We start from the raw sequence: 26796 nt of genomic DNA, 5'->3' as shown, positions 1-26796 counted from the left end.
GAGGATTAAGAGGTCATTTCAAACAATTGCCCAAGAATAATTTGCTTAGCACATAGGCCTCTACTACTGCATACTTCTGCTCTTGTCCTCTGTAGTGTGGCATTAGCCTCATTTACTGTTCAGTTCTAACAGAGCACATGCTCGCAGTCATAAAAGTAGCTTTGATTCTCACATAAAGAACTCCATCAAAAATGTCACACACATTTCATTCATAATGCAGAACACTGGTAATGCTTTTAGAAATGTTCTTAATCTCCTCCACCCCAACACAGATATTCTTATTTATTCTTAACTTCCAGGGAAAATTTCTTTTAGGCCCCAATGACCCATATTTAGTGCATTCACTAAGGCATTCTTTACATTTTTTCAGAGGTCTATCCATTATCTCTGGGTTCTGACACAAGAAAGCATTAGAAGCCTGGTCATCAGGAGAAAAATAAGCAGTAAATTCCATTTTAAGTTGGAAACACTTGGATCATTTATAATCATTTTTTTTCTTGATTATAGAAACAGTGATGCTCATTAAAAACAAAATCAATACAGAAAAATAAAGAGGATAATGTGAAAAGTTATAATCCCATCCCTCAAAGATAATGATTGTGATCCTTCCAGATTTTTCTTTAGATGTAATACATATTAGAATTCCTAGCCTGAACTTCTTAAAAGTTGTACATGAAATTTTGTATGCACGTATGCATATGCATTTTTAAGGATAAGGAAATATAACTTTCATTAGTTTTCAGAAAAGATGGACATATATACAAGTGTGTGTGTAATATATACATGACATTAAAATCTAACATATTTTAATATATAACAATGTTATATATATATAAAATATTAAAGTATAACATATATTCCTAGTTTACAAAAATCTAATCATAATCTACACATAATTCTGCAAAATGTTTTTTTCCATTTGTGGATATTTTTCTATTTATTAGTAGTTGTTGTTCCTGGTATTATTTTATTATCCATTAGTTTTTCTCCCTTTAAGTACTAGAATCTGGGTCTCCAAGACAAAAAAATCTGGATTGGACTCCTGGCTCCACCACTTATAAGTTCTAGAAGTTTGCAAGTTACTCAGACTTTAGAAGTCTCAACTTTTTCATCTGTAAAATCAACTAGAATTATAATAATTGCAAGGAATACATAAGAAAATATATTTCAGGCAGTTAACATTTGCAATGACTGACATAGAGTAAATAGTCTGTAAACATTAGCGCTTTTAATAGGTAGAATGCACTTGGTCCAAATTCATATATGTAACATCTGGGCAATGTTTTAAAATCAGGATTTAGGATGACAAAAAAGTGAATTATTGAGAATAAAGCTGAAACCATGCTACTGAAAAAGATGGCATTATCCATCACTCAGGAGGAAGGCAGCAGGCAAATGGTGATTAGTTCAGCTGTACAGTTTACAAAGGGTCACGTGTCAGCCATGGTCAGACAAGCCAGCGAGGCTAGAGGAATTGCCTATGGAAGGAGGTGATTAGGACTCTACTCCTTTGGATCCCACCCCTCCTCCTCTATGCTTTTGAGAAGGTCACAATCCGTACCATTCCATGTTGGGGCTTGCCCTCCCATTCCTGGGTCTTACACTAAGTTCTCAGCCTGAGCATCTGCAAATGCTGCAGGGTGAGTTTAGGGCAGAATTCCACCTGCCTCTGCATGATGCTAGTGGCTGGCCTCATTTGTTAACATTGCAATGGCTTTGCTCTTTGGCTCGACCTGCACCTATCTCCGCTCCCAGTGCTCTCTGCCTTGCTGTGCCCACCTTTATCTCTGGTGTGCTTGGCAGCCCAGAGCAAGGGCAGGCTCGATCTACCAAGGCCACCACTCACAGGGCAAAAAGCTATGCCAGGCACGTGCTAAGCACTTTGCACAATTTATTTCCATAATCTCACAGCAATTCTGGAACTTATCATCTGTGTTTTTCAGATACAGAAATTGAAGTTTAATTAACACAAGGAGCTTGGGCAACACTACACTCTTGGTAAGGGACAGATTCAGTATTTGAACCACTTTATTCCAGAGCCCTGGCACTTAATGAATGCTAACACAAAAGCTTTGATTCTGTGTAGTGAGCTACATGTTACACTTCCAGGAAATTTACCAGAAAAGGAGAAAACGTCAATGTGCGCCTGCTGGAAGTTCTCCTTGGACAGGGCATATTCCAGGGCAGGACTTCTTCTCAGGAGGTCTTTCTATAGGATGGCACGTTCAAATTCACAGGCCATCCCTGCAGATCACAGATGTGATTAACTCCTTCAGATTTGCAGGAAGACCAGTGAGAAAACTGGTAAGAAAGGGTACTGTTAATGTATCTGTGGTGGGCAAAATAATGAGCCCCAAAGGTGCCTGCACACTGCCTGGAAACCTGTCCCCTTATGTGACAAAAGGGATGCTGCAGCTATGATTAAGTCAAGAATCTTGAGATGGGAAGGTTATCCTGAATTATCCAAGTGGGCCCAGTGTAATCTCAAGGGTCCTTATTAAAGAGAAGCAGGAGCGTTAGAGTCAGAAGAGAAGATGTGACATCAGAAACAGAAGACACAGTGATACGGACAACCTCTAGAAGCTAGAAAAGGCAAGGGAACAGATTCTCCTCTAGAGTCTCTGGAAGGGAACTCTGTCCTGCTGACCTATTTTAGAGTTCTGACCTCCAGAACTATAAGATCGTAAGTTTGTTTCAGGCCACTAAATTTGTGATGATTTGTTACAGCAGCCATAGGAAATGAATGCAATGTCCACATCCCAAGCATGTTATAACAATATTGTCCAGTATTAAACCTGAAGTCCTATAACAAATTTATTTAAATCCATAAGGTTAATGTTTTCCTGGTATTTCAAACAGCTCATTAGTAATGTCCTGACTGATCTGATTCTCCCTCTTCATAAAGAAGACTAGCTATGATATATTACCTGTGAGTTTTTAAGTGAATAGTACACTGCAAACTCTATATATTCCCCAAACCCAAGAGTAGAAGGCCATCGTCCTTTCCCTTGGAAAATAACCTAGGCACGCCATCCTCCAAGCGACACACATACACTCGCTGTCCCACAGCTTTACAAATCTAAAACAGGCAGGCGTGACTGGAGGTGAATGCAGATTGCCTTGTGGCTGAGAACCTTGTGAACATTTTCAACATCCACCTCTAATAGCAACTTTCATCGGGTCCAGTGTACCAAGGTTAAAAACTTCCTCATTTTGATTCTAATAAATGACTTGAAGAAAAGTGTGTCCCTGTTTGTTTACATATATAAATTTAGAAGTGCTGTGAAATCTCAAATAAAATTAGCCACCAGGGAGGGGGAAAAAAAGAAGTCAGATAACCTAATTAACCAAGGCTGAGACACTTACATTCCCAGGACTCTGGGTAATGCTGGCCAGCTGGCCTGAAAGGAGAGCGGACAAGCACGGATGGAAGAGCCAGCAGCCCAGGAACAACAGGGGAGAATTCAAAAAGCGGAGCGAAGACTGTAAGCAGATCGAGGAGGCTTTTGGTGTCCTCGTCATGGAGCACGAAGAAGAGTCCTGTCACCTGGGAGGCTCCTAACATCATCATTATTGTTTGAATAAGCCAGGAAACGCCAGATCCCCAAAATCATCATTTGTGGCCATACATTTCAGAGCAAAAGCTTTGGTTTTTTGAAAACCTGCTCTGTATCTCTATGTTCTCCACGGGACGCCACAAAAATTGGTGTTTCTGTGCAGGTACGAGGCCATTTTGGAATAGCCAAAGGAACATTAGTTGGTTCTCTGGTATTATTCATGTCTCCAATCAAGAGCTCCAAATAGCTGAATGTGCCTGGCATACGAGACTAACTCCCTTAAAGAAATCTCATCTACAGCTGGCGTTATGCTCATTAGCCAGAATTATTGTAATTATAATATTTTTCTAGGTTTTTCTCCATTATCTACAATCTCCTTGTAAACAGGCTCCTTCTTACTCTCTGATAGTAACAATTTACACTGAACAAATGATTAAAAATGCCAGAATCACTATGCAAATGCAAAGAAGAAGTAGGCTGGCAAATAGTAGCTATTTCTTAACCAGGAAAAAATAAAGTTAGAGTAAGTGGCTTGCCTGCGTGTGCCAGCTGTCATCTGACCCACTTGGCAAATGGCACAAACTTCCAAGTCTCTTTTTCTCCCCCAGAGCACAAGGAAGAGATAGGCACAGTCCAGATTCCCCAAAAGTCATAATTTCAAATTATTTTATATGCAACCCAGAGATTCGTTTAATCTAAAACAAATCTTATGGTTTAATCCTTATGTGGGTTGAGGATTTTTCATAGAAATGTCTAGAAAAAGAGATAAAATCTTTAGACTGTGTTATGATTCAGGGTTAAGAAAATACAGTCACTGTATTTTTATACATTACCATGTGTAGTAATAAGGTTTACATTTAATCCCCCAGACTCAACGTAACTTATTGGCATACAGAGTTCGGACAAATGAGCTCTCTTTCCTAGTCATTGCAGCCATAGATCTAAGTCTCAAATCCTCCTCATCAGAGTTGCTTGCTTTGTCCTCTCCAAAAAATAAAAATAAAAAGTGAACTGCTCTCAGGTGGGTGCAGATGAATGAGACCTACAAGCAGTAACAAGTCCGGGCCCCCTACGCAGCAGTGCTTTGGTTAGGCCATATCTGATGTGACCCTCTGCAGACTGTGGGCAGGAACCAGCACCACGGTTTCTCCAGATGAGTAAGTTCAGGTCAGGGGTTGTCAGAGTGGGTGAAAACTCTCACAAAAATGCATCATTCCTGGGATTTGGTAGCATAAAGCATAGAAGAAAAACTTTACTGATTGGGAAACTGCTGAAAAGAATCCAGTCTTGTTCCATCTCTCTTCTCTACTTAAACTTGCAAAGCCTGTGGTTATAAAACATACTTTAACTGCCATACAGCTAGACTTTTGGAAAGGATTAGACTGGATACTAAAGGACCTATTGGAACATTAATAGATGGGTCTAATTGCTAAGAGAATCATTAAGATGATATTTTATATTTGTGGAGAGTTTAATTTTGCAAACTATTTCCATGACAGTTTTGAAGTGAGATGGACAGGATTATTGAGATCATTTTGGGATAGGTAAAAAAGAAAGGCACCAAGTTAGGACTAGAACTCACATCTCCTGTTTTTTCATCCTATGCAAAATAACCTCAGAAAACACTTCCCCCAACAAGAGTTGGTCAGCTGAATATTTAACCTTGAGCACCCAAGGCACTACTATGACAGCAGTTAAGTCCTAATTATGTGCCAGGGTGGCAGAGACCTGGGAGTAAGGTCATGCCCACGGAGGGCTCTACACACCCCTGAGAAGTGAGGAAGGGGCCTAAAGACAGAAGCTCCAGGAATTAAGATGGCAAAAAGAGACATAGGAGTTAGGGGATCTTCCCAAGAAGAAATGGTTCCACGGTTAATTAGTTTGGGAAACAAAATCTTACCGTATTCTCCTCTTAGACATTCGCAAGCCAATTAAAAGCACTGAAAAGTCCTCCAGTCAAGAAACATGCTCAACATTGTTCACCCAGCCAGTATGTTTGCTGCAGAACATCCCACAGAACCAGCTTTATGTAGGATGTAGGTCCCACTGTGGAAAATGCCGATAGGTCTACAACCATAGTACAGAGTCAGAGGGCTCTGATTTAGAAACTGCATTTTCACTGCAGCACACATGTCAGAATGGCCTGCCAAGAAACTCACTTCTGGACCCCTCTAGGCTTAAGCAACTTTCAAAGGAGGGAGAGAACAAAGAAGCCCGGCTGGCTCCCAGCAGTGAGCTCTAGAAGGCTATTCCTGAAACCACTTCCTTCGGCCTTCGCCACCTTCCCTATTTTCTGGGTCATGGATTTTCTTGGTACCACCTGGCTCCACAACCTCTGACTTGGGTAGTTGTCTGTGATCCTTGACCCAAGTCTTGTCATAACTCCATTTGGCTTCCTGGGACCTGTTCTCATTTCCTGGCCCAAGGACATAGCCTGATTCTGGGCCTCACAGCTTTACTCTACAACTCTGAGGCCAAGGGGTTTATTGGGTTTCATCCATAAAATCTCTTGCTTCAAGTCAACATATTGCTCGCCACTTAAATCTAACATTGTATTTCCTTGTGAGAATTTGTTACTTTGAAGGAGAGGGTAATGGTCCACCCCATTTTAACTAAGAGCACTTAATAGTGTTCCAGTGGTCCTGGAAAGGCCTGGGGTGAGAGGGACACTGATGTATTATATCATATATTATCTCATTTCCTTGTCCCAGCAATTGATAAGGAGGTTGCAATTTTTATCTCTGTTTTCCAAATTAGGAAACTGATCATTTGAAAAGTAGTGACATGACCAAAGTCACTGAGCTTAAGGGATAGAGCCAGGATTTGAACTCAGAGTGCTTGTTGCTCTGAACCAATAAGCCTACCTTGATTTTCACCACCCCCTTACCAAGGTCTACCTATTCACCTTCAGGAACCACTGCCCAGGATCATGGCACTTCTATGTGGCTGTGATCCTGGGGCAGCCCAGGGTCCCCAACACCACCCCTCCCTGACAGTCTGGTCAGCTTACCAAACCCGGGGTTTGTTCTTCTCTCCCTGTCCCTCAATGTGCCATTGACCACTGAACAACCTGGGGGCTAGGAGCACACAGCTGAATATCCATGTATAACTTTTGACTCCCCCAAAACTTAACTACTAACACCATTGACTGGAAACATTACAGATAGCCAATTAACATATTTTGTATGTCATATGTATTATATATTGTATTCTTACTATAAAGTAAGCTAGAGGAAAGAAAATATTTTTTCAAATTGTCACAAATCTCAAAAAATTTTCAATATATATTTTTTAAGTATTAGCCTCTAACTGGACCGTATGGTTCTTTATACAGTTCTACTACTGTCAACTGGTAAACCACTCTGTGCTAATGTTCTGGTAACAAGATTTATTCCAGGATAATCTGTGTATTTCTCCAGAGGCTCCATATGCTAGGGCTCTAATAGTAAGACAGTGGACACCTATGGTGGAGTCTATTGGGTCAGCTTTGGAACCTCAGCATCCCATGAACTCCTGCTTACTTTGCCTGAGCCGGCATTCTCAACCCTCTCAAGAACATCATGGAAGAGTTTTTTTAAAAAACAAAACAAAACCATGCCCAGGCCATACCCTAAAGCAAATGACTCAGAATTCCTGGGAGTGGGACCCCAGCACCGACATTCTATTAAAGCTCTCTAGGTGATTCTTACATGACGCTGTGGTTGAGTACTCCTTTCCTAAACATAGGGCTAACTACATAAATGGAAATACATCTCCTAAATTTTGGTTTTTGTACATCCCACTGAGGCTGGTGAAAGATGACAAATGCATTTACTCAGAGGAGGAAAGTGGTTTAAGTATCCTAGGTAATCATGACTCTGATTGCCACGTGCTCTTGTGCTAGAATCAACTCCTTTGGGGTTTGGTTTTATCACCCAGTAATGATGGATTAATATTAACTTACCTCAAAGGTGGGTACTGAGAAACGACTAATTCAGATGATCATGGAGTACTACTTAGGCAAGGTTAAAATGCTTCTATGAGAAGCAAGGAGATTTGAATTATTTGCCTCTTATATTGCTAAGAAAGCATTAACTCACTGTAGATGGCTGCTCCTCCGCCCCCACTCCCCAATTAATATCTTTCCTTTGGATAGCAATTTAGGAAAATAAATCAAATGAAAAGAACACAATATCTTGAAGGTTCTTTGGCACACTCCCACAAAGCTAATGCTGCATTTGTTGACAAACTGTTTCCTGGAAACAGGTGTGCCTCAACTTAGAGAAAGTGGAGACCTACAATGAAAGAAATAACCCAACCAAGTGTTTTTCCACTTTACAAAGCTTCCTTGAAATAGGAACTTCTTTGTGCATAGTTCATTGAGTAATTGCCCTTGGGGAGAAAATAGCAATCCAAAATGGAGATGTAACTTTGAAATGAGATAACCAGTGAGGAAATGTGATTTAATTACCAAACCTTTACAGTAACTCATAATATTTGAAGCGAGGTTTACTTGCATGAAGTCAGAAAGAGCTCTAAAAGTAAGAGATTATTTAGGTTGCAAGGTACAGTTTTCAACACCTGTCAATCACCATCACACTTCACAAGTGATGGAGAGAATGGGCAGGAAGTCAGGGTAGAGTCATGTCAGTTCTGCTAGCTAGGCTCTCCCCTCCCACAATTCCGCATGGCTAGCACCAATGTTAGCCTTCTTTGATAAGAACCATTTAACAATGACTCCCTGCGTGTCTGTAATAAGCTGAGTGCTACATTAGACTTTCTAAGGAAGGTAAAGATAATAGGGCATGCTCCCTGTCCTCTACTTTTGTCAGCTTATGGATTGGATATCCAAATTTAACAGCCTTGGTCTTTTGGGAAGTATCCCTAAATAAGCTTAGGGGTAAGGCTGCCAGAGGAAATATGAGATGCCCAGTTAAATCTAAATTTCGGATAAACAACCAATAATGTTTTAGCTTAAATATGTCCCAAATCTTCACAGGTATAGTTATACTAAAAAACAAACAAACAAACAAACAAAAAAAAAACAGTGTTTATGTGAAATTCAGATTCTACTGTCTTGTATTTTTATTTGCTAAGTTTGACAACCCTATTTAAGGGATCTGTAGGTTCTGTTGTGAGCCTTGTAAATTAGCCCCATCCTCTGGTTGCTTCTCACAAATAAGGAACTTGTTTTCTCACGGTGGTAGTGATCTGGGCTGATGACTCCCTCTTTGCATTGGTTCTCATTGTAAGCCATGGCATATGTGCACAGCAGGTGTTATTAGTGATGGTGAGTAGTCAGTTGGGTTGAGGGTGCAGGTTGTGACTTCAGACTTACTGACCCTCGAGGCCTAAAGCCATGCATATATTCCAGATCACTTGTGAAATGCAAAGGCACTTAACTCACCTCTTCATGTTAGGTGCTAACCAGCCATAGGCTAGACTGAAATTCTTGGTGCTCGGCAGTCTCTCCACTGCAAGGCATCTTTGTGGAGTAACAGGATTAAGAGCTGCAGGTGGCTCTCAAGTTTTAGTTGGTGTGAGTTAAGAATCACCTAGGAAGCTTTGTAATGAGGCAGATACCCAGCCCCAGCCCTATAGCTTTTGATGCAAAGTTCTGGATTCAGCCTAAAGACTCTGCATCTTTTGGCCACACCACTGTGATTCCTACCCAGCCCCAGCCCTATAGCTTTTGATGCAAAGTTCTGGATTCAGCCTAAAGACTCTGCATCTTTTGGCCACACCACTGTGATTCCAACCCCAGTGACTGGGGGACCTCTGTTCAGACCTGGCACTCTCCCCTCAGGCTGCTGGGGAGATCCCACCCACGGGCCTTGGGGCTCACTCTGGGCCCGTGCTCCTCTCCACAGGCCAGTGGCTCGGATCCCACTGGGACTCCGAATATCAAGAGAACTTCAGCTTATCTTCCCATTCTTTATGCAGTCTTTTCTCCCCTGTGCCTCCAGCCCTGACTACTGCAAGGGCTGCCAGACACGCATCCCTTTCTTGCCAGTCATGTTACACTCCTGGCCTTTCTAGACCTCATTTTCCTATCAGCAGGGCCTGGCTTTTCCTTGAGGGTGGCTGTGGCAGCTCCTGAGTCACGATACTGGGGCTGTCCTGCTTTATACTGCCCCCAGTCTAACACCAGGCTGCTGAGGAGCCACATAGCTTCCCTCTTTAAAAAAAAAAAAAAGCTCAGTTCAGTATTGAGAAGTTGGGGGTGGAATGGACATGCCCTTTGAGTTAGGGTCTCTGTCTCAGCAGGTGAGAAGTAAGTCCCCAAGGAACAGCATACTCCCCACCCCAACAATCCTGTGTTATGGACAAATAAGGGAACCTACTGAAATATCTTTGGTGACATCCTAAATTCTGAATGAATTATCCCAAAAGACACGAGATGGATGATGTGCACAGTACATGGTAGAAATGAAAAGGCTGAGACGGGCAGAATAAGCAGCTTGTGATCAAAAGCGGGTCCCCAGGCTCACCTGGGGTGACTTTCAGCACACGTGACCCTTAACTCTAATTTCAGAAAAGGCAAACCCAATCTCTCTGTGAATGCTTGGTTCATTTTTCCCCCACCCACTTGACAAACATGTTTTGAGCACCTGCTATGTCGATGAAAGAACACATCTGGAAATGAAAAATCTCATTTTAATTAACCAGGAATTGATAGCCTACTTGTTTCTGACAAGTAGTAGCCTTTTATGAAAGGGCCAGAAATAGGAATCAAGGCCTCGGACCTCTGTAAAGAACTCTCAGGTGGTGATGGGAGTCAGAGGATTCTGAGCAGGGAAGTGGTGCCAGGCAATCACGTGAGGGTAGAGCTCTGTACCTAAGACTCAGACTTCACCCATTTCCAGCAAGCTACATGAGCCCAAGGCCAACCAGAAACTCCATTCTAAGCTGTCTGTGGTTTCAAGCGGCTCCTGTGAAGTGAGGGCTCAGTGCAGTGAATGATACTTAATACGAGTCTAGGCAGATCCTTTCATGTAAATGCAGATTGGTGTAGGTTTTCAGTCATGATTATAAAGAACCAGGAAGGAGCCTTTATTCACACCTATAGAACTGAGGCACCAGCATTTCTACTAAAGTACAACAGAACTAATTAGACCTGAACGCACTGAACTGGCAAAAACCAAAGAACCTATAATCAGACTGCCACTCAGCACAAAGGGATGCCGCAGAGACTGGAGACTGTATTTGGATGAACCAATGACCTACAGCCCTCTGGGAACAACCTCTACCAGTTCTCCCAAAATCCATTCCCAACTTTGCCTTTGAACCTTTCCCCATAATTCTCCTGCCTGAAACACCGTTCCCCAAAGCTTCTCCTGATTAATAAGGAGTCAGTGGCCTCATTTTTAGAGAGGAAAGACAACACACTTCTTTCCAAGGTCAGTATCAAGTTTGCCCAAGCCCTTACTCAGTCATTTGGGTACTCAGTCATCCAGGCTATTCTGGACATTTAATACATGCCAGCCCCTGTGAAGTGCACCAAGGAGGCAGACATGAGACAAGGCACCCCATTTACCTTTAGGGAGGTTAGAACTTAATGATAGAGACAAAGAGGAAATTTGAGAACTGTGTGGGAAGTGTTAAAGCACAGGTTTGCATTATGTGGGAGTCCTGGGCAAGTCAGGAAGGCTTCCTAGAGTAGGTGGGGCCTGAATGGGGTCCTGACAGATGAAGAGTACCTATTGGAGGCAGGTATTACGGGCCTGATGAGGGAATCAGCTCATGCAGTCTCTCATCTTTCACTTTGCTCTCTTCGTGTGTGGTCCATATGGCCAACAAGGGTTGGGAGGACTGTCAGGAGCCATGAAAGAAAAAGAAATGGCCTCCTGGAGAATAAGCCATGTGCCCCGGCTTCATGCCCATCATCTAACACAGAGGATAACTATTTTGAATGTTAATCCAATTTTACTCTAAGATGGCAGGCTAAGCATGCAAGACTACCTATCCTGCCTCTAAAAATTCCACCCACATGGCAGAAAATGTGTATGAAAAATAATAATCCATAGCAGGGATGGAAATTAGGAAAGCTTATCACTGGCAGACAGACATTTTAAGGAATTTCTGGAAAATATCACACAGATATGGTTGGATTGAGCCGATAAAAACTACCACATAAAATAGATTTCAGAGAGGGCTGGTAAAGAGGTTAGAGCTGTTCTTCCCAACAGAACCCAAGCTCAGTCTGGAGGCCCAGGCAGAGGAAGTTAGCAGGGTAATTCTGCAGGACTCTGCGGAATGCTTTCTCGCATCTCTTTCCACCCACCTCCAAGCTTGGCACAGAACATTCCCAACTGTGGGATTAAGTTTTGAAGTCTGGTTGAAAACTTTTTATTTCCCTGAAGGTTTTGTTTGATTATCCATGGTCTGTTCTGATCTTCACGAAACAGTTAACTAAACTTTACTAACTGAAAACACAAGGCTATCCCATTAAGAAACTATTCATTTTTAAGAAATGTTCATTCCCCGGTCTCTTAATGTTTGATTCCCAGTTTTTAATTGTCAGTTAGATTTACTTAGAAACCAGTAATTCCTGCTTTATAGAAATAGCTATCTGAAGTTCAAATCCTCAGGCTCATTTCAGAGATTTTTTTCTTCTGTTGAAATAAAGTAAAATGAAATACAATGCTTTTTAATTTTTAAATATTAATAGTGGTTATTTTAGGCAGTAGAATATTAAAAGTGAGGTTTTTCTTCATTATATTCTTCTGTATTTTCCAACTGTTCTATCATAAACATATATTGATTTTATACCTCAGTTCCTAAAAGTATTACTAGAAGACTAATGTAAGACTACTTGAGCATAGTACCAGGACGAGAAGGTCTCAGGTTCAATGGCTTTCTTTTTGACAAGGAAGGTGGCAAACTGAGTGGTTATATAAAAATTGTACTGAACATGGTGTTGGTAGGTGGTTTGGAAAATATATTTCAACCCATTACCTCTGCTGTAGGTCTGAAATCTCTTTATCATGGAACTGTGTGAGCTGCCCATTTACATAAACCTAAGAAACTTCCAATTAGTTTGGGACTTTCAACAGGGACTTTATTAATTGACCAATGTATACAAGAGAAAGACGGATTGCAGGTTTAATTTAAACTTCCTTAAAATGTCTCTGTTTAAAGAAAATAGAATGGTGGTTACCAGGGCCTGAGGAGGGAGGAGAGAATGGGGCGCGTATGGCTAATGGACATAGCGTTTCAGTTTGGGAAGATGATAAAGCTCTGAAGATACATGGCGGTGATGTCACCCAACAACACAAGTGCACTAATGCCTCTGAATCTCACACTCACAATGGTCGTTTTTATGTTATGTACATTTTACCACAATAAGAAAGTCCCTGCTTCTTAACTTTAGGCATGATTTAATGTGGTTGCAGTGAGGCTGTTTCTTTCTTTCTTTTTACAATATCTCAAAATCTTTTTGTCAACATGTAGCATAACTAAGTTTTGTGCCTTTTACAAGACACTTTGTGACTTTAACAAAGTGATCCTCCTAGTGAAGAGGCTGATGGGACAGTTAAAGCCTCTTGCTCACTCTCGGCCTTAATCTAGTTTGCTTTGAGGGCCAGAGGAGGAGGAGACTTCTTTCGCAAAGAGCCGTGATTGAGCTTTTAAAGTTGCAAGCTGGTCAACATTTCTGGAGGTGAGCATAGCAGATTTTAATGACAGATACTTTTATAAAGTGAAATTTGGACAAAAGGTTGCATCCTTTTTAGATAGCTTCTATTTTGTGAAAACATCTTCTGGATATGCCAGAAAAATAATTTCATGAAAACGATAACTTCCACTTAAATTTCTGTTCAAGTTCTCTGTAAAGAAAACCCCCAAGAGAGTGAATGGTTTATATTAACTGCCCCCAGCAGTTGGCCTCGTAGGGGAGCTCAGAGCTCACCAAATTTTCCATGGCCTTTCACTCCTGAATGGCCAGGAGGTGGCAAGGAACCCCAACATGGGGAATGGCCATATGCATCAATATGCATAACTGCTGGCAGCACTGGGGACTGATGTTCAATAAGCACAAAGAATACCTTCACTCTCCATCAGAGACTGACATAACTACTCCTCAACTGGCTTACAAATCTTTATATGACCGGAGATTTAAAAAATATATCATAGGTTGAATTCCCTTGAGGCACTGGACTTTAGGGACAGTACTAACCTGCATGGTGTTGTGATGAAGTTATTATTGATATCAATGTGTGAACTTACACTTCACTAGGATGATTAACAAGTAGTATTTTTGTTAAGTACACAGGGATTTATTTTCTATTACTCTTCATGGTATACATATTATACATGCTTTTGTATGTATAATTCATAATATTTTTCTTGAGAACAAGATATTCTGACGGAGAATATTCTGATAGTAGCTAAATACATATATTGATGGGTAATTTTCAAAGACTTCAAAGATAAAATGAAGTATTGTGACAATTTACAACTAAAACTTCATAGAACAAATTTTAATCTTTCACTGATGACTTAATAAAAAGATTTATCAGAATAATGCTGCAATGTTCCAGGAGTTTCATTATAAATATCAATTATTAGAGAATAGTTCTATAGCAAGTATTATAAAGTCTTGAATTTTTCAGTTGGTTTGGGTTTTATATGAATATAACTTTGCTAAAAAACAGATTATATTTTTAAAACCATGAAGTTACACAGCTCCCCCTATAGATGTGACCTAGCTTCAGTTAAAAGGACTATTCACACAGTGTTGAGGGCCTAAGAGAATTCTGCTTTTTTTTTAATTAAAAAAGTTAAGTTTTTAATTAAAAAAGTTAAGAAGTTTCTATGAGAAAAATGGAGGAAAAGAAAAGATGATACATATTCAGGATTTTAAAATAAGTTGTCTGAAACAACAGGAAATAGGATTTTTAAAATATCATGAGGCCATCTGACACATACATCACTCCTTATTCCCAAACTTGCACTAGCTTCCGGCTATCAGATCAAATCCAGCTTTTTTGAAATTGATAAATTCTAGATCTTCCACAGACCCAACTTACGGGTGAAACAGTTTTTCTCTTTGCACCCATTTTCTCAATCCCAGATGCGTGACTGTCTATTTCTGTTGCCAGGACTTTTCTTACTCATGGACAATCTTTTCTCTTCTGTTGGTTAGGCCAAATATCTCCTTCCTTTAAGGCTCAATTCAAAACACCTCCTCTCTGATGTCATCTCAATGCCACACATCCTTCTACAGGTAATCTATACATTAACCACGTACCAGAGATTTAGTGAGCAGATACTCTGCATTACACCAGGCACTATGAGAGGCTACAACCAACATGGAAGACACAGCTCTGGGCTTCGGTTGCCTATGCTGTCCAGCCTTTCCACAGGACTGTAATCTTTTCAAAGACTGGCTGGTCCTGTATTATCCTTGTAGTATTCTACTTAACTGGAACATCCTGGATGAGGTGGGACCTGTGCTGGTCATTGAAAGGTCTGGGTGATTGGGCCACATCACCTGATGTCAACGATAAGCAAATGAGAGACAAGTTGAGGAACTTTATCAATCCCTGGACACAAAGGAAATCTTCTCATAGGTGTTCAACAACAGGGCCCATTACACAGAGTTAATAAATGCTGAACAAATACATGAATGAGTGAGCAAACCAATAAGCTTCTCAAGGGAAGGTGAGAAGACCATCAGGAAGGGTGATGTTTAAGCAAGTGAGAAGAGAGTCAGGGATATTGATTTCTCTGCAGGAGAAGAGACAGAGATGCAGTTTCGAGGGAGCACGGAAGGACAGCATTTCTGAGAATCCCAAGTGCTAGGTTTGAGCAACGTATGGAGCCACAAGCCAGTGGGACGGTTGCCATTTGGCAGCTTTGTCAAGAGGGGAAAGACTGCTGAATGAGCTAAATTCTACCTGGCCAAGAGGAACTCCCTAGCTTCACTATTAACCATTAGAGCAGAAAAATGGGTTTGGAAGCATTAGAAATGGCCTGGGAGAGTGTTAAGGAGACAGCAGGCTCTAATAGTAGGGAACTAGGCAGCAGATTTGGCAGAGCACGAGTGAGAAAGGGGGACAAGAGTAGGTAAGGAGGGCTAAGCAAGTGACCGAGAGGAAATGGCGCAAGTGCTGCTGTACACGTGAGACTCCCCTGCAGAGAGGGTCCCAGCGGCAGGAGGCAGAGAGAGACGGTGCTAAGGCTACGGTCCAGACTCAGCGCAGCCCAAATCTTCTCCTAGAACCAGCAACAGCATGAATATGCAGGACACTGCTCTGGATTCACAAACAGGATGTGTACCTACAGGGCATTTGTAATTTGATTAGTAGCTGAAATATATTTTCCTCCAGAAATTATTTTAATTAGGTTAGATACACCAAACTTCAAAAGCCCATTTAATCTATATGTACCTAAAATTTAGTCCTTTAATACTTCACAGGTATTTGTTAGCTCTATTTACCCCCATAGGTTCTAGTTAATCTGATTGCCTAAGAAATAACCCCAAAACTTATAGACTTAAAACAAGAATTTTTGTTTTGTTCATGAATCTGCAATTTAGGGCAGGGCTCGGCAGGGACAGCCCATTTCTGGTCTGCCTGGCATCAGGGGAGCGAGGGCTGGAATCCTCTGATGGTTTGCCCCTCATATGTCTGGCAGTTGATGGTGGCTGCTGGCTGAGACCTTAACTGAACATCACCTGCACATGTACTCTCTTATATGGTATGGGCTTCCTCACAACATGGTGGCTGGTTTCCAAGGGTAAATGTCATGTGTGAAAGAAACGAAGAATAGCCAGGAAATAAAAGAAATTTTGCCTTTTTTATGACCCAGCCTTGGGAGTCACTGAGCCTTGTTTTCACTGTGCTCCACCAGTTGAACCAATCATAAGCCCATGTAGGTTCAAGAAGCAGTAGTCTCCACCTCCTGAGGGTGAGTAGCAAGATTCTAGAAGAGCATGTGGGAGTAGATATCACTAAATGGCTATTTTTGGAGAGTACAATCTGCCACAACATACAACATTACTTCCAGGGAAAACACAGCTTGGAAGGCAATACCGCCTAGTGAAAATGGAGCAAGGACTCTTGAGCTAAATACCTAGAGTCCTGTTGTACATTTCTGTGACACTGAGCAATTTGCTTCACCTCGCTGTGCCTCGGTTTCCTCATTTATAAAATTGGGATGTTGAGAAGAAAAAGAATTGTTATTTTGAAAAGAGCTTAGGAGACTGCCTAGCTCCTTACATGTTAGCGCCATCCTGACAGCAGGGACATTTCCCCTCCGGGTGAGGTGGTGGAAGTTTGTGGGTCCTGGAGGAAGGTGGTAGTGGTGGCACCATCAGCAGTAGGAAATGAGTGATGACAGTTCCCATTACTGAGCACCTGACACCTGACAGGTACTTTGCAAAGTAAGCTCATTAAAAACTCCCTATGGGAGGTACTGATACTATCCAGGAAAGAAAACTATGACTTTGGAAACTTGCCCAAAGTGCCACCTACAAGTGGTAGAGACAGGATTATTCTCCAGATCAGTATAACTAGATAGAAGGAGCCTGAATTCCTGGATAACTGTGTGGAGCAGAACCTTTCTACCAAATCTGATAAGAGGGTGAGTGAAAAATGAATGATATTGTATCATGCCACTACGATTTGGGGCTATTCATTATAGCAGGGGGCCTACCTTGACCGGTTAGTACAGGGAAGATGGGATAGATGTATTTGGGTACCACTAACTTCAGGATTCCTTTCACAAAATAAAATGCCCCTCCTTATTTGCATAAGACAGCATATTTGCATAAAAGAAAATCATTCTTTAGGTCAGTCCCTACCAGCCTCATTTACTTCTGAACTAGAGGACAGACAGCCTTTGGCCCACTGACAATAGGGCTGTCATGATGATCCTTGACACTGATATGAACAGACTGCTCACATGTTAGGCTGGCTGTTCACCAGCTGAAGAATGCCCCTTCTAAGGTTTGACTCTGGTGTAAAATCTAATGGTTCCCAGGTTATTTGTTTCTCTTGTTTGATGTTTGTTTGGGTGTTTCAGTGAGCATTCTTTTTTACTATACTGCCAGTATAGCTGTAAGAAGAAACCTCAGCTGCTGATACACTTAGGTCCCTGGGCAGGTTCCCTATAGTTAGACTCTGAGTTCCATGACGGCAGGGACCTTGTCTCTCTTGTCCACCATGCATCTCTGGTATCTAGTCTAATGCCTGGCACACAGTAGATGCTCAAAACTTGCTGAATGCATGAAAGAATGAATATTGGAGTAAAAGCTCAAGCAAACAAAAATTAGAAGTCTATAAAGTAATTTCAGTTTTTTATGCTAGGATCGTATGAGGGAGAGACCCAAAATGCCTCCTATCACACTGTGGACATGGTAGCCAGTTATGTCATGCTTCACCTAGTCTACGGTAAGACCTGGGGAGGTGAAGGACAGGATAACTTTTGTGGAATGATGTTTTTTATGTCTAAGGATGTTTTAAATATGGTCATCACAAAATTGGTCATGGTTTTGGTTGTATGAATCACATGAAAGTCTGTGGGAGTCAGCTGAGCAGACAGCCGAAGAAGGTAACACTCCTCTCATCATTTACTTGTAAAAGATAAGGTTTAAATTCAAAAAAGAAAATTCAGAATAATCCTTTAAAAAACTCATCCTTACATAAAAACAGTATGTAGGCTTTGGTTTTCCTATAGTCCTTGGGACATAATTCAGAAAATATGGACAACCCTCCCATCAGAAAAAGCAGCAGGTAGATATCTTCCAAACTAGAGATTTCTTTCCTGTAAATCAGATATAGAATGTTAATGTTAGCTCTGTATTCTGTATTTTACATTACTGTAAACTAAATTTTAAAGGGTTTCTGTGTCTCTAATTAGAGGCATTTATAGAAGTATGTCCAAAAAAATTAAAGTTCACTGCAGAGATAAAAAGAACAGGCTGTCTTCAGTTTGGAAAACATGGCTCAACTGAATTTAAATATTTATCATATAATTTTTATATCAAACTCTTAATGAGCAATAACTTTCATTGCATCACTTCTGGAAACAATAAGAAAATACATTTTGGAATGCTAATTCTAGTTGGATTTCCATCACAGGCAACATTTAAGTAACAGTGGAGTTCATGAAAAATAATGGCACATTCCACTCTAAACTTAAAATTTCAAACACCTGTCATCAAAGAAGCAAATAGTATAGTCTGGAGCCAGAGATTTCAGACTTTTCCCTACCTCAGAGACTCAAAGCCCCCTAAGCAGGTGTTCTTTTCTAATCCAAAGAATAAGAAATGTTTGAGAAAATCCTCTTTCATAATTCCCCCAAGAGCACACAAAGAAAAATTGTTAAGCTTCCATTTCAAATGTTAGGGATTTGGATTGAGTTTAAACAACATCTTGTGCAAAATGTCATAGCTCCAATCCTCTCATGCTGAGATGATGGGCACTGATGCAATAGAAGGATGTCTTTGGACATTCTGAATGCAGGGCTGGAAAGGCAACGGTACATGACGTCAGCCAACCACCTGCAGAGTTACCCAGTTGGTTGGAGAGAAAAATTAGGTGATACTTTGAATTCTGCAAATTCAAAGCGACATGGGGAATGAGACAACTATTTACACAGTCACACTAACCAGTAATACATTTTTTTATATCATTAATGTACAATTACTAACCAGTAATATTAACACCTCCTGTATTGTTCTTAAATATTCAATAAGTCAAACAAGATTCTGCATTCAAGTTACTTGGGAAATATCTCATTCCCCACTTCATTTGGAATATGTCTAGTCCTAGGGACATCTTGCAGATAAAACTGCAGGCTGTATCCTGCGTAACTAAAATTAACATTACAATTTATCAGTTCACACATGTATGTGCTTTACATTAAACTGGAAACTTATATAAGTTCTTTAATGCCCATTTCAAATGTTGTACACAGGTATCTTCTAGAATATTCATTCAGCTGTGATCTCATATAACACCCTGTATTCTTCATCTAAGTATTACTGGCTTATTTTCTGAGTGAATAAAGGTCCCTTTGTAAATAGCTATAGTCTTCCTTCTATGGTCTGTGGTTTTAACTTGCATTAATACTATTAGTTTTTCCTCTTAACCCCTATCTACCCAGGTAGAAGTTTCTCAGTCCAAGGATCATAAGATTGCTTATGGATTTCAAGGAGGGAAATAAAAGAAAGTTACAGTTTGGTAGCTATATGGATAAAGCATCCCATCTCACTTAGAAATTAGAAATTACTGCAAAATTCACACATTCTGAGAATAAAATCAGATGTGGAAATGGCAGTGTGAAATTTGTCCAGTGCAGTACTATGGTCGTTTGGCATCACTGGTGTACATAGAATTTAACTCGGAGGTAAACAGATTCAAGAAGATCCAGGAATTGTATGGGAAACGTATTACATCTTCAGTTTCATTAACCTCAAAATGAAATTTAGTTTTTCTTTTAATTAAAATGTAGACCACAAACTACAGTACCTGTGATATTGTTGCCAAGAGAAATCACAAATATTCTCCCACCACATTATAGTCATTTTAGATATCTCAAATATATCTTTTATGCTTGTCACTACTTCAAAATTATGGTAGCTACACCTGCCACTGGCTTATATTATTTAATAATGAATTGTTAATAAAGTACATATCCCAATTTTAGAACATTCGGTTAATGTATTTCACTAAAAGTGGCTCTCTTTGTCATCCTGCATACTTTATCTTACACATTTAAAAACATCATAGTGAGAAGAGTCTGTAGGCTTAACCAGGCAGACAAAGAGTTTCATGCCACCAAAAAGGTTAAAACCCCCTGAAACTATACACAAAGCATTTTATAATACAACGGTCATGTTTGTAGACTAACTCAGTCCTTGCCAGTATCTTCTGAAGCTGAAACAAACTTGACATTGAAATCAGGCTGATCTCATTGCTGTAAATAGATGATTCTGTAGAGAGTCATTTCTTTTTTCTTATTTTACCATACAAAAAATCTTGTAGATTCTAGAGCATCGCTTCTACCATAGCGTAAGTTGTTTATGTCTAATGATAAACTTTACCATTGCCATTTTGCTGTCAGCACTGAATTATATTCTTGTATTTCAAACCACTGAAATCCATTTTATTTTATAAGGGCATTGAATAAATCATTTTAAAACTCTAATTCAAATCATAAAGAGAATATTAAGAAAATATTTGCTATCTGGAAAAACTGTAATGACAATTCCTTATTTTGAGTAGAAAAAGTAAACAACAAAATCCTTCATCAAAAATAGTGCTTTTAAATGACAGTGTTACTGGTCCTGTCCATGCTTATTTGAAATGTAAATCAATTAACATATCCTTAAGGTGTTAAGCATATGGCCTCTGAGTTATTATAATTATGAAATAAATTAAATGATGGGATGATACCTCAGTAGATGTGCCCTGAGTGTAAGTACATTGGACTTTTTCAAAAATTCTCTATGGAGTCTCTGACTCCAAATGGACATATCAAATGCCAACAAGTTAAATGAATATTCACTTACTGAAAGAAAGCCTTGAGAAATTCATGCACCCACCATGATTCACTTATCACTGAAGCTAAATACTCTTCCAAATTCTTATCTCCAAGAGTAAATTAAATGTGATCAGCATTTCGAAACTAATAAAGAATATAAAAAATAAGACCAATATATTCTTGCATTAAATTGAGATATAATTCACCCATCATAAAATATGTATTCTTCATAAATGTTTAAACCATTATTTTCTATTCATAAAAATAGTAGGTATATTACATGTGCTATTCTAAAACTTGCCTTTTATTCCCTGTTAAATCGGTGAGATTTAGAAATCTAGTTATCTGTGCAGGCTCTGATTAACTTTAATACCAGAGGTTTTCTTTGAATTACAAGCTACGAAACAATCAGACCTATGTGCAATGATAGAAAATCCAAAATTAAACTTGGGAAGGAAATGAAGTACAACAATCCAAATAAAACAATTTGCATTGCATGGTGTTATATGGAAAAAGAAATAAAAAGCCTTATTAGTCACAGTTATCAAATTATTCATCAAGGTCTGGAATACATATTTAGTGACTGTTTATATCTGTGTTTGAATTAAAGTGGACCAACCAAGGATAATTTAGTTTTAGGGCTATTTTTTCTTCTGTAAGTAATTATTTCAATGTTTAAAATATTAAAACAGCTTACATGACTCCTTAGTGAAGACCATCCAATGTCATTCTCTTCAGAGCTGAATTTTTAGAGGAAGATAATGAAAATATGCACTTAACTCTAACAACCAAAAAGCTACTACATGCAAACATGACAGAGGTTCCACCCCAACTTCCTTGGCATAGTCCAGATTATTTTTCCCTAAACAGGAAGCTGTTGACAGTTTTCCCTGGTATTTTCAGAATACTCTATTTACAAGAAAAATCCCAACTTTTGTTTCAAAGTATCATGTTCTTTCCCACTATGCTTATTGTTGCTAACTATGAATGCTGCAAACAAGATAGAAACCAAATTCCAAACTATTCTAGGCTGATTCAGAATAGGGCAACGATTTGAGGGGAAAAAAAAAAAAGAGCTAAGTTAGCAACATATTGTGAGGCTATGCTGGAGTCTTTAAATCCCAAACAATACTGAAAGGAGGATTCCTGGAATTCAACAGGGAATATTTGGCTCAAGCTGCAAAATCCGTCTTTAAATAATGTCATGTTAGCAAATATTGAGCAAGAAAGGCGATTATATTTTAACCTACTTCACAGACCATTAATCCAAATTTAACCAAATTCCAGAGACTCTGCTCAAAATAAGCAATTAGAAGCTGGTTCATATTTTTCCCCTGGTACAACAGTAATTGCTCCTGAAGACAAACTTATAGGGGGTAGAGAGAGGGGAAAACCACAATGATCTATAAAACATCTAACTATTGTACAAAAAGCAAACTAATTACCTCACACAGAAGAAGTGCAAGATTTAACAGTCCATGCTCTGCCACTGGGAAGCGGCCGGCGGCGCTACGAGCAGCAGCAACGGGCGGTGGCTGCAGCCAGCAGCCACCAGATTCTCACAGGCCTTTGACTGTGTGGACTCAGCCACAGACTCTGCCTCCAGCTGACGTCAAAGTCCCTGTCACATGGCCAGATGAAAGGCAAGAGAGCATTGGTTGTCGTAGCAACCACAGAACAGCTCTGAAATTATTTCAATAGGTCATCTGTCACTGTAGTGTGTGTGTGTGAGTGTGTGTGTGTGCGCGCACACCCACAAACATCACAGACAGCTCCTGACAACCTCAGCCCTAGAAGTTGTGACTCAGAAGTGCCTACAACTTTCCTCTTTAAGGCTTTGGTGCCTGGTCTTTACAGCTACTTGCAGGGAAATGCATGTCACTCTGAAGTTCCCGTTGGTCTCACTATATCACCAGCAGGAAGCATGTGTCTCTCTCTGTAGAAGAGAAGGAAAGAAACAGAAAATTGCTGGGGGTAGTTTCTGTGCTAATTAAGTCTATTTGTAAGCAAATGGATAAAAACAGAAGCTCAAGGGGTGTTGGAAGAAAAGATATTTTACAAACTGCATGAGAATTCACATCCTCGATGAACTGAGACCAATGTAGTGGTGGACAGGTAAACCAGAAACACAGGGAGTGATGGCCCAAAGTCAGAGGAGAGAAGCTAATGATCCTGACACCACTTAGGAGGGGGAAATCAAGTGAGACAGACTCAGAACTCCTGCATTGTAAAATGTCTATGCAAGAAGGATAAGCAAGAGAGTTTCAAAACAGCGCTACTTTAAAACAACCTTGTCGGCATGTTTAAATTTGGGGGGGGTCTTTTCCTTGGGGTCATCGTACAAGTACCAAATCCTCCCTGTCCTAAATACTCTCATCCACATCCCTTTGGGGATCAGTATAGAGTAATTGGGTGAGTGTCCCATGAACACAAGTCAAGTGGAAGCCCAGTGCAGCAGAATAAAAGGAGAATCCTGCAGCTTTATTTCTAACTCCAGCTTTATTTCCTTTAGGACCACAGTAACTTATTTCTAACACCAGACATGTGCTTATTTTTTAGTTCCTCCTCCCTCTTAATTAAGAGGAAGCCAATTAAACAAAATGAAATGAAACCCACAGGAAGGTGCTTTGAATAACACCTTCAGAAAATGTATACTCACTCAAAGGACAAAGGGATAATATGGATATAAAGGGAAGCTAAGCTGTCCAGGCAGATTACACTGGTGTCCCTCTAAAAGAACGAAATTTCTCCAGTCAGAAATTGCTTCTTGAACAATAAGACTAATATCCAAACTGTTTGGCCATGGAATCCTCCTATTTCATCTTCTTTTCCTTTACTGCTGTCCCAGCCCCAACTGTGAGAAAAGATATATTTTTATTTGAAAAATTATTTTCCTGATGCTATTAGCTGTAGCTTTGCAGAAGTAAAAATCAAACTGTAATACTATAATGGAATTTCCCTTAACTTTCAGATTAATGACAGCTGGGAATTTACCTGTTTGCACAGGGACAATTGGTTTATTGAATCCAATGTCTATCGAAATGGGTCAGGATGTCTTACCAGGGGTATGTTTCAGCAACAGCCCCAATTCACAAATTTGCTATTTGTTCCAGCTGTCGTTCTGGTTTTCTGTTCAGAAATGCACATTATAATAATAAGAGGAATGGGAGAGAAGAGCGAGATCCTTTCAGATGTCCAGACTTCCAGGGCCCCCGTGTTCTCTGAACTGCCTGCTTTAGCATCTCTCTTACTCCAAATCCACGACTGCCTGAACAACTCTTCCTCTTGCTGCGGTTTCAGCATCTAACAGCAAAACGGCAGTACTACACTTTGCCAATAGGTGATGTGCTGTGAAACAAGTTCTCGGTTATAAAAATTCCAAAAATTCAGAGCTTTAGTTTGAAATTCAGTGAAACTTAGCATCTTTTCATTTTTAATGTTCTATCATTTTTAAGGCTAAGTATACTTTATACTGACTTGGGCCTAAACTAATTATAAGTTTATTATTATAAGTTATACATATAATATAATATAGCTTGTAATATATTATAAGCTAAAATAATCAGTGGACTGACCCTCAAAATGAAGAGTGGACACTTATAATCCTTTTCTCTATAGCATGCTTCAAACCTGCTATCACTCATTTCCCTTTGCAAACTGCCTAGGACTCGAGGATTCCTCCTACAGCTGAGGAGGCTGCCAGTCTCCCGCAGGACTGTAATTATGAGGATGGTCTCTTTGGAGCTCAGGTTTCAACCAATTTGACTAATTAATCCAAATATGGTTGAAAATATCATAGGAAATACACAAGGGCTGTCTCTAAGCACAGCCCATCATAATGCAGAGAATTTATAAAACTTTATTTTATAAATGACAACGCATTTTTTTTGGTGAAAATGATTCACTGAATTAAAAAATATGCATTCAAAAATAGTACTACACCATAGTTTTCATTTGCTGTAGGAATGTCAAGGCTGCCTATTACTAATTTGACCACTTTGCTGGAAATAACTGGTAAATGCCACTAAATAAGCAGTCTAACTTGGGTCCACACGCTTAAGTTAATAGGTGGTTTGGATTGTGAGTAGACAACTAAGATCGGTCTTTTATTTGATGCTTTTAAGTAGAAATATTGCTGTCTCCCTGTCTTAACATTAGTGGGAAGGCCATGGGCCTATTTTTTGTAGGCACTGGGTTCAAATCTCATCTGGACTAGTTACTAAATAGTAACTAGTTCAGATGTGCCTATGTCTTAACAGTGTTGTGAGGTTATAAAGTTAATGTATTCTAACATTCTGACACTCACATGGCTCAGCGTGTGTATTGCTCATTGTTTCCGACTGATAAACCTACAAAGACTTTAGGGAAAGGACAGTGTCTTGCCAATGGGTTTCAGCCCCAGACAAGTTCACTATGGATTAAATGAGACCAAAGAAATGACAGTGGAACGTTCTTGGGGTGAAAGGGTTTATATCCAACTTTATTCCCACACTGGCAGGTCAATCACTAGAATCCCATCCACTCAGAGTGAGTCTCCATGCAGCAGGCTGGTCTCTGCCTCTGGGCCTCTCTGCCCCCACAGCCATTTCAGTCTCTGTCCTCGGTGCTGCCACCACTCCAGCCTCTGCTCTCCTGCAGCCTTGCAGCCATGCCACCGTGTTGCCCAGAGCACTGGGCGGAGCTCTTTATATAAAGACAGTAAGGATGTATTACCCACACGTGTGTAGTGAGCTAGCCAACCAGGGCAAGGTGAGAATGCTGGCTATAGGAACCTTCAACTTTATCCACAGATAAAATCTTAAGTCTTTTCTACAACTCTGTGGATAGCACAGGACCTAGAACACAATGAGTACTCAATAAATGTGAGTGATTCAGCTTGGGAAATAAATGTTGAGCAATAGAAAGAAATGGTTCTTTTTCCTTCCCGCTCACAGAGAAAAGGCAGCCTCCCCTCAAACCCCAAAAAAGGCAAAGGAAAAAAAAAGAAAAACAAAATGCTGAGTGGTCACAAAATTTTCTAGCAATGAATGGGTCCCAGTGACTTTACCAAGTAAATCAAACTTATTGCTACTAATCATAAACATTTTTTATGAGTGTACATAAGTTATATATTGATGCATTTTATGACTATCGCTGTTGATTTTGGCTAATCTTTTACATTAACTGACATTAACTGAGCGCTTCCCATATGTGGAACATTGCTGTAAATGCTGTAAATATGTTAGATCATTTACTGTAATAGCCCTATGAAGCAGGTATTATTCTTTTATACATTTCACAGCTGAAGATAAGCACAGAGAGATTAAATAACCTGCCTACCTAGTATATGGCAGAGCCAGAATCTATACCCTGGAAGCCTGGCATAATAAATTTTTGGAAATAATTTACATTTTGTATATTTTTAGAAAGAATTATTTCTTATGTTTATTTTATACTTGATGGTGGTTTCTATTTCTAATTTCTTATGAGGGGGAAGCTCAATTTATCTTTTTCACATCTGGGAATTCTAATGATCTTAATCTTGCTTTGGCCTAAGGAAAAATATGGCAAGAAAAATCTAATAAGGGAGATTTGAATTAAGGAAAATGGCGAAGTAAAACATCACCTGAGTAAAACTGTGTCCAAATTACTATAGTCTTAACTGAAACAAATATTTGGATTGCAAAGACATGGGTTAACTTCTGTATTTCACTAAGACAGAGGTTCATGTGTTAAACCAATACCCTCACTGAGATAACAATAATAGCTGAATTTTTTTTTTAATGTT

The 26796-nt window shown here is 39.8% G+C and overlaps 1 protein-coding gene across 3 annotated transcripts in view; it reads right to left on the bottom strand.

Annotated features, from left to right (window-relative positions):
• The window catches only part of NCALD (neurocalcin delta), a 373180-nt gene that overhangs the window by 53653 nt on the left and 292731 nt on the right, over window positions 1–26796 (bottom strand). The window contains exon 1 of one of the 3 annotated variants that reach the window (XM_036876363.2): window positions 22475–22624. The exons of 1 other annotated variant lie outside the window; for it this stretch is intronic. The gene's annotated coding sequence lies outside the window, so the exon portion shown is untranslated. Of the gene's footprint in view, window positions 1–14787; window positions 14997–22474; window positions 22625–26796 lie in introns of those variants that run through there. One more of the 3 variants, XM_036876364.2, reaches the window with a different exon arrangement.

The sequence above is a fragment of the Manis pentadactyla genome, chromosome 3 (genome assembly GCF_030020395.1).
Source record: "Manis pentadactyla isolate mManPen7 chromosome 3, mManPen7.hap1, whole genome shotgun sequence".
Classification (NCBI taxonomy): Eukaryota; Metazoa; Chordata; class Mammalia; order Pholidota; family Manidae; genus Manis; species Manis pentadactyla.
The sequence above is the reverse complement of the archived record's forward strand: the minus strand, read 5'-3'. Positions and strand labels throughout refer to the sequence as shown.